Source organism: Clinocottus analis, unplaced genomic scaffold, assembly GCF_023055335.1.
Source record: "Clinocottus analis isolate CAN_PGR_092001 unplaced genomic scaffold, fCliAna1.0.p SCAF_7, whole genome shotgun sequence".
Taxonomy (NCBI): domain Eukaryota; kingdom Metazoa; phylum Chordata; class Actinopteri; order Perciformes; family Cottidae; genus Clinocottus; species Clinocottus analis.
Window position 1 is genome coordinate 5,558,538 of NW_027176229.1, and position 8,862 is coordinate 5,567,399.

Here is an 8,862-nt window from a genome sequence, read left to right on the forward strand (position 1 = left end):
GCGTATAATAGCTTCAAGACTTTTAATGGTTCTAGAAAAAAAAACACGTTAATCATTCCTTAAACTTTGCTGTAGAGACGTTCTATAGTGGATATTTGTTTTGGCTTTTGTGCCGTTACATTGCTGCAACGATTTATGATTATAAAAACAAAACCTATTAATTTGCCTAATTTCTCAACGGCATTTTGGGGAGCACACGTCAGACAGAACAGCTGGTTGAAATAAGTAATGTTAAGTCATGAAATACACAGCATTTGTGCCAATATTACGTACCCACTGCAAAATAAAATACGACTTCTTTGTTTTTGGACATGTTGATAGAAGACTGAAGGACGATTGAAATTCACAAACAGGTCTCAAAACATATTCATGCGAAAAGTGACAATTTTCTACAGAAGCACCATGCAATGCACGTAATGGCGATGGAGTAAAAGGTCATTACTACCTCATTTAATAAAAAATAGCTGCAAACATGAAGTACAAACTGATTTTTATGAAAGGGCAAATGTTATACAATAGCCGCTTATTAAATTGCATCATTAATTCACATCGCGGACTTTCTTTAAGGCTTCCTTTGTTTCCGTCCTCTGGAAATCACTTCATGTTTGCTTACTGTTTGCCACAAAAGCCAAACAATTTGACCAAGCCTTTCAGTAAAACCAAGAAGAAAAAGTGAATCGGGTCAAATTGCAATTAGCCTCCCTGTGGCCTCTTGTGGGGCTGTCAAAAAGGATCGCATTATAGCTCACAATATGTGTTTTATTTATTTATTTAGACATGAAATGAGTTTAATTAGGAAGCAGTTTCATCCGGGGGATATCAATACCAAGGCCTGGTCCGCTTGGGGCCCGAGTGGCTTGTTCTGAAGGGGTGATGTCATTGGCATCGTCTACAATTGGCTCTCCTGCCTGTTTCCATTACCTTCAGAACTGGTGAAAAAAATAAAAAATAAACGTGGTGAGATAAATGAGAATGTGTGGTGATACAGAAAAAGCCGAGGGGTTGTTACAAGAGGTCTATGCTGTCCGGCTTTTCCGGTTGAGTGAACAGTGTTATGACAGAAAATGTGTGTTACCTTATCTTTTTTCTTTTTTTTTTTTTAAAGCGAGGGAAGTGAGGTCTAGTCTTCCTCTCGGTTGACGTTGTGCATGCATGTGCATGTACTTGTGGATGTGGTAGAATCCCTATATGATGATGCAGACGTCCTCTAGATGACCTTGTGCGGAGATCGAGGGAGGCATCTGAATATTGGGAATATGTATGGTGTCAGTGATGTACTGTATGCTTTATTCACTGTGTCGACAAAGACGCCGTTCTCAAGACAAAGCTTCTTGTCCTCGTGGTTTCCAGATTCTTCTCTCTCCATCATCGATCAAATGCAGTCAGTGCCATCTGGGAGACTTACATAAGTTCTGTGGAAACCCGCCTCTTTCTGCAGCTTCCACTGAATGGGCAGCCGCTCGCTAACGAAGATCCCTCTCTTCAAAGACTCTTCTGGAAAGGGCTGCAGGCCCAGAATGCCCTTCTGTGTCCTTCTACACTTCTCTTCCCAAAATCAGCAACTGTTGCACGTTAAATGCCGCACGTCTAGTTGAAAAAAAGAAAGGAAATAATATATGTGTGCATATGTGTGTGTGTGTGTGTTTTCGGGAAGATGTGCTGCACACAGGGGAAAATATGTAAGTGATTAAATCAGATAGGAATTAAGATGAGTTTGTGTCTATTTCACACTCCAGCTGTTGGCCCGTGTTGAGGAGGCAAAGCTAATTAATTATACGCAATCAGACTGAAGTTTTGGTCGTCTTCATTCAACACTATGACTCACTTGATGACTGCTGCTGTGATATGTGGTATCGTTCCTCTTATTAATGATTATTTTTCTCATTCTGTTCTTCCACATCTGACTTCTTTGGAATTTGAAAGATCCATACTCATTAGATTTGGCTGAATGTGGAAATGTTTGTGATCTTCAAAACCTAATTAGCCAATATGTGTTATTTAAAATGGCTAATTAGTCTCCGAACTGGCATTGCATTGTTCTTTTTTTTTAGACTCCTGGCAGATGTTATTACCTTTTCTTGGCTTAATGATGACCATAAAGTGTCGCTTTAAAAAAAAAGTCTAACTTTGTTTCTGCTTTTAAGAAATGTACAAGTTTGGGCTGCTTTTGGGGCAGCAGAGCATGATCATGTTACCTGACAAATGAAGGTCCAATATTGAGCGTCCTCTGCTCTGTCCTGGTTAAACCCCCATCAGGTGAGAGAATAAATGGGTGATGGCAATGCCAATGAGCCTATTTGTCAATTAGGTTAAAAAGACCACAGAAGCCAATAATCCTTCCTTCTTTACTCCTCCCTCCCCAATGGATTGCTAATTGGGGCCGCATCCCGTTTATTTATCCAAACTACCTTATTTACATCCCAGTGGAAATCCTCCGACGTTGTACAGTGACAACATTATCCTAAACTATTACCCACTTGTGTCAATTCTGGGCCTCCTAGAGTTTTAATGCCGTACACATTTCCCTTCCTAAAAATGCACATCAAAGCACTGTGTCCCTGAAAAAGATGAGGGCCCGGGAGGCGATATCCTCTGATCGGGAGTTCGCTTCTCACACGAGTCCGTGCGAGATGTGTGAGAGAGGTTGTGGACGAAACGGCAAAGCTGGGGTTTGACTTCCTCACCAGCGTGTCGCATCGTGAAAGCAGAGGGAATTACTCCGGCACAATGAAGAGATACGTCTTAACAAACAGACCCTCGGTCAAAGTTGCTCAAACAACTCACGAATGCCTCAAAATGACTTATAGGATTTTCATTGATTGCCTTGTATGGATCAGATGTCAATTAATTGGCGTTGAATGCTTCATCGGGGGTTTTTCTCTGTGAGATGCCGATTTCTTCATGAGGAGCGTCTTGCAGCAGGATGAAGAGAGTGTGTGATTGATGGCGATTGACAAAGCCAAAATAATAAGTAGCGAGAGCTCTTTTTAAAGAAAATCCACCCAATATTGTCCATTTCTTCTGTGAATGCTCAGCGACCGTCCCCCTTTAGTAACAAAGACATGCTGCGACACAAACTTACAATCCACATAAAAGATGACTTGTTGACTAAAATCTGTAAAAAAAAAAAAAACCTGCACGTGTTAAATATTCATGTGATTCCTCTGATGGTTTTTACGGGAATTCTTGAATCAATTCTGCTCATTTTTTCTGGACTGGGATTTGATGGTCTCTTCACACATCATTAGTGGTGTGATCTGTAGCACTGGGCACAGAGGCGTAGCTCGGCTTTACGTCACCAGGAAGCCGTCGCACCTGTCCCTCATTCCCCTAACACCTCGAGGACATATACTAGTCCAGCTCTCCCACTCTATGAACCCATTTACACTCATTTTGAGCGGATACAATAGCTATTTTTAAACAGTGTAAATGCATCCAATACGGATTGAAATCAGTGCAACATGAAAGTGAATACAACTGATCCCTGATCAGTTCAACAACTGGATATGTGAGTACACCGTTATGTATTTATCCATGAAATAAGGCCAATATGAAGCATATTCGTGAAATACATGTTACAATGCCGACATGTTTGCTGGGGACAGACTGGTTTTATCTTCCCTGCGTTGCCTCTGAATCATGTTTTGATTTGTGTAGTTTGTCTAGTGTTGGTATGAGTTTGTGTTGGCGTTGTACCGTTCTCTTCACTACTTCTGTGACACACAAAGACCAGGCTCCTCGTCCATCGCGGGTCACTTCCTCATAATGTCAGGGGCGGCTGTTACCTCGTTCACATTTAAAGGTCACCAGAAAACAAGTTCACGGTTGAAACGTATGAACTGAAGTGTAAAATGTTTGCAACCCCCCATGTTTGACACAACATTGTAATGTATACATCACCCAATACCACTAATTGGACTCAAAGGGTTTTATAATCTGTACAATATACTTACCAAAAAGGAAAAAAAAAGAGCAAGCAGACATGCAATAGTCAGTTGTGCGTACGTGACGGACATTATACACTAAATCTAAACTGGATGAAGATGAATGAACCCGGGAGGATGACGAGCACCTTCAAGGTGTCACCAAACAGCTGGAGCGACACGCAACCTCCTCTCCATGTAAACACAGAGAGAGAGAGAGAGAGAGAGAGAGAGAGAGAGAGAGAGAGAGAGAGGGAGAGAGAGAGAGAGGAGGAGAGGCTGAATGTCTCTCGACAGGTGAGGACTTTTTCTTAGTTGACTGTGCCGCAGTATCATTGCAGAGAGAGAGAGAGAGAGAGAGAGAGAGAGAGAGAGAGATAGAGAGAGAGAGAGAGAGAGAGAGAGAGAGAGAGAGAAGGAAGGCAGGTGTGCAGCACAGTACAGCCTTAAGGTGGAAAGGTGTTGAAGAGAGAGGCAACGATGACTGGTGGGTGACAGTGTGTGTTTGTGTGTTGAAAAAGGTGGGGGAGAGAAGCAAGGTGTAGAGGAGTGAGTGTGTGTGTGTGTGTGTTTGTGTGTGCGTGTGTGTAAAGCGAGAGAATATCCCCTCCGCCCTCGAGTGAAACCTCAACCGGCGCGTTGTGCAGAATCTTAATGGACTCTCCTGTCGGATATGGGGATTTTCCATTCAAATTCTCAGACATAAAGGGGACACACACACACACACACACGCACGCACACACACACACACACACACACACACACGCACACACACACACACACGCACACACTTAGTCAGGAAGTACCCAGGAGCAGATACACAAATCGTGTGTTTATGGGCACAGAAAACGCAAAAGAAACCAGCGGTGATAGCCATTTTATTAATGATAATTCATAACCGTTGGTGAGTCGGTGTGCCCAGGGCACAGATGAGGATTTATGAGACAGTACTTCACGTTGTTTACACACACAAACACAAACGCATGCACGTTTCTGAGCGCGTCAGTGCGTCCTTAATCAGAAACATATCTGTTAATAAAAAGGGAGATTTTCCCGCACAGTAGTGATCGGATGACTCACTTGTTTTAGGTTGTTATCCATTTCCCTTTCCCCCACTCTGTGCTGTCATTTGGAGTAACTGCCGCGGAGCGAGGCTGACTTTTCAGCCTCGCTAATTTGAAGCAGGTACTTTGGACAAAAGAAACTTTTGTCCTCGATAAATGATGCAATTAAATATGTAGCGGTAGGGACAGGTTCCTGGATTGTTGGAGGCAGCGGCGACCAAACAGAGGAAAGAGTGCAGCAAGCCGTTTAACCCCCCTTCCTGCTAAGTGGACAACTGATGAGGCTGCAACTTTGTTCTGGGCAACTTCCACGTCTGGCTTAGCGAGTGTGTAGCAGGGTGTTTTGTGAAGAAGCACAGAGCGCCACCGTACACTCCTTCGCCTTGGAATAACAGACAATTTAAGCTTGAAACCGCAGAAATACATTTGAATAATGTAAAGTCTCATGTTTACTTCAATCAATAAGTTAGACTCCTTTCACAAAGCAGTGTCTGTTTTCAAAAGAGCTGCGCAACATTGCAGCAGTGAATCACTTGTAACGCGGCACATCGTTGTACATCACACGTCACATGGAAAATCACGTAATTCCAAATGTTGTCATTTTTCTGATGCACTTTTCAGGGTTATGCAATGCTACTACTCCTTAAATGACATTACTCGTTAAAAATGCATCCTCACAAAGTGGGAAGCGAGGCCGTTTTCTTCGTTCATAAAATGTTGATGTTTGGAAGAACATCAACTCCATCAATTATGTAGAGATTTGAAAATTGCAAAACCGAAATAGAGGTCGAAATCACAAATTAAAACAGCCCAACAACCAAATATGGCTTTGTGTAAACAGTAAAAACCACCTCATGGGGGTGAAGTGGTCCGCCATCACAAAGGTGCAGACGGGCAGTCAACTGTAGGAGGATACGTACATAATTCACAGAGTTTTTTGTCTCCTAAATGCTGAATTGGTAACAAAAGCACATGCTGTTGACAGAACAACTATATTTTATTCTTGGCCTCGCTGTTATTTGCATTTGTGTTACTCTCCGCAACTTGCTTTCTGTGAATGAGCTGTCTCTATTTATACTATCCAAAACGGGAATGCATTATTTCCTTGTTTCGGTTATTTATATTGTTTGTGACAAATAGATGAGGTTAATAGAGGTTATGTGCGTTTATTTTTTTTCACAACATTCATTTAAAAAATGTGCCCAAAACCGACAAACAGTAATTACTTTACTTTACGAAGGGGCCATCTGGTCAGCAGGCAGCAGATTCTCTCACTTGAACACAACATTTAACCGGGGTTGATCATCCTCTGACTGAATGAATGGAGCAGAAGTTACTACTAGTACAACTAATACTACTAAATCTAATTTATTCGAATCAAATGTTCTCCTCTTGGCAACATTTACTTGGCATTGTTGGGGATCTTTGATGTGCAATTAGAGCAGCCCAAATTATCATGGCATGGATTCAAATGTGGCAGATTTGTCTGCTACGCGTTCATTCTGTGAACTCTACTCCAGCCTTGTATAATAAAAAACAGATTTCATGTTTAATGAATGCTGTGTAGGCCAAGTTTCGACCTCCATGCAACTTAAAGATAGTATCAGACAACTTGTGCCTCTTTTATGAAATCTTAACTTAAACTGCTATTTGCAGGGAAGCAGCGAGCAATCAAAAATGTATTGAGAAAAATATTTCTTCATGCCGATGTTGCAGAACTGCCCTGCCATGCCCTCATTAAAACTATAGAGCCAGAGGGATTTGGCTTCCTGTAAATAAGGCAGAAGTGTGACAGTAGTAAGCAGAGCGCCGCGTCTCTCCCTCTGAAGCTACTTCTGCATGTTGATTAACTTGCTGGCATTTCCTTCTTGACTGCTGGAATTCAGGATCCCCGACACTGTTGCGGGGTCGAACACATTCCTACGTGCACTTTGGCTTGATGACGCATTATGTTGTTTACTTTCCGAGAGGAAAGTGACAATTAGCGACGGGCTGTTGAGTGGGAGGAAGAGAGGGGGGAACCTTTGGAGACGTTGGAGACAAAAGCGTCCTCAGGTTTGGCCGTGCCGTCGGGTTAGAACTGAAGAGCTCCGTCTCAGAGTGATACACGTGTGTTCAAGTACTTTGGCCTTCTGAGAGACAGCTCGAAAACTTGATGGAAGTACTTTCTTTGTGTTGGTTTAGTGGAGGATTGCTGCTCTGTCTCACAATGAGCCTCAGTATGTCCTTTTAATTTCAAAGCAAGAGAACTTTGCATTGGCCACGTTTTGTTTAATGTCGTTTCCTCTTGGGACAAAAGCAAAGTTCAGGTTTGATGCCAAGTCTGCACCTCTTATTGCGTTCTGAATGTAGAATAGAAATAATCGTACGTTGCCGTTTCATCATCATAATCATCGGTTACGCTGCAGCGGGTGCATGATTTCACTTGATCAAGTCTCGTGTATTTCATTGCTTTGGGTGCGGCTTTTCATAAAACACTGTTTTGATGAGTTGACACAACTCACTAGCAGGCACTTATCAGGTGGTAAATTAAAACGAACACCATTTTTTAATTACTTCTGAGCCTATATCGGTGGTGGATGGGATCATTTTCTACATGCAGGATTTTGGCTATGTTTTATTCATTTGTCAAATGTATTTATCTGTTATTTCTAATAAAGTTCCGATTGGCTGATAGCAGTGAAAAAAAATAATGATCTTGAGATTTTGAATTATTAAGCAGTTCCAAACTCCGCTGCATGTGCTCTGTGTATACAGACACTGTATATATATATATATATATATAAAAGACCACATCACAACTCCAAACTATGCCAAACCAGGAATAAGGAGGTCTGCCGTGACATCCAATAAGGCACAGCAGACCTCCTCCTCTTCTTTCCTCCCCGGACCGGTCACGCCACCTGGCCATTCATTGTCCATAAGGCAGCAATGTTGTTGGATTGGACAACTAAGATGGTGAACATCTGCCAAAAAAGAAGCTTCCTGAGCCTCTTTCCTTCTCATCTCTCTCCAGCCTGCCAGACTGAACACACACACACAAACAAACAAATATACCTCTAATGAGATTTACTTGTCAAGAAAGGGTAGTTGATTCATGACATGCCAGAGCAGCACGATAGAATAAACATGAGGCTGCTAACTCCCAGTAGAAGAGAACATGTGCCATTTGGTGGATAGGTGGCCATGTGCATTGGTTTCAACACAGGTGGCTCACCAGGAAAGAAAAAAACAAACTGTGCGACAGTTTTCAGCACCACAAACTGAGAGCCGCATCCATCTAAAAATTCCTGTAAGCACTTTCCCGACTGTGACTGCCATAAAACATTAACTGCCAATTCCCTACATCCAGTTATAGCAGCCAGACCCCACAGCGGCATGCCAAATTGAGATGTGCTAAAAATGCGGCCGCGCCGCGCTGTCCTCGACGCCGTTACGACACCCAGCAGCGGCTGTCAGCCGCCGTCCAGGAAGTGATTGTTGATTTTGGAAAGTCCCCAACGGAACAGCTGTCCAATCATAATGAGTTTGCAAGTGGCGTCTTACTCGTTCGCCTGACTGAAAGTGGACGTGATCCAGCTGGTGAAGGCTACTGCGCAGGGAGGGAGTTGCATTCGAGTAATGAAGGGTTGCGTCCAAGACTGTGGCCGCGTGGGAACGGGGAAATGACTGCAACCCGATCAAACGATATCGAGAAAAAAAGACGTGACATTTAAAAGAGCTGCACGTCATTAACAGCTATACTTTAGTGGGTCAGTCGTACCTCGTCTATCCATCGAATGGATATCTCCCACCAATCGAAGCAGAGTACGGATGCCTGGGGTAACTTCACCTACTTCTCAGGTGCAGGGAGAAGGGATGAACACATGAATCAA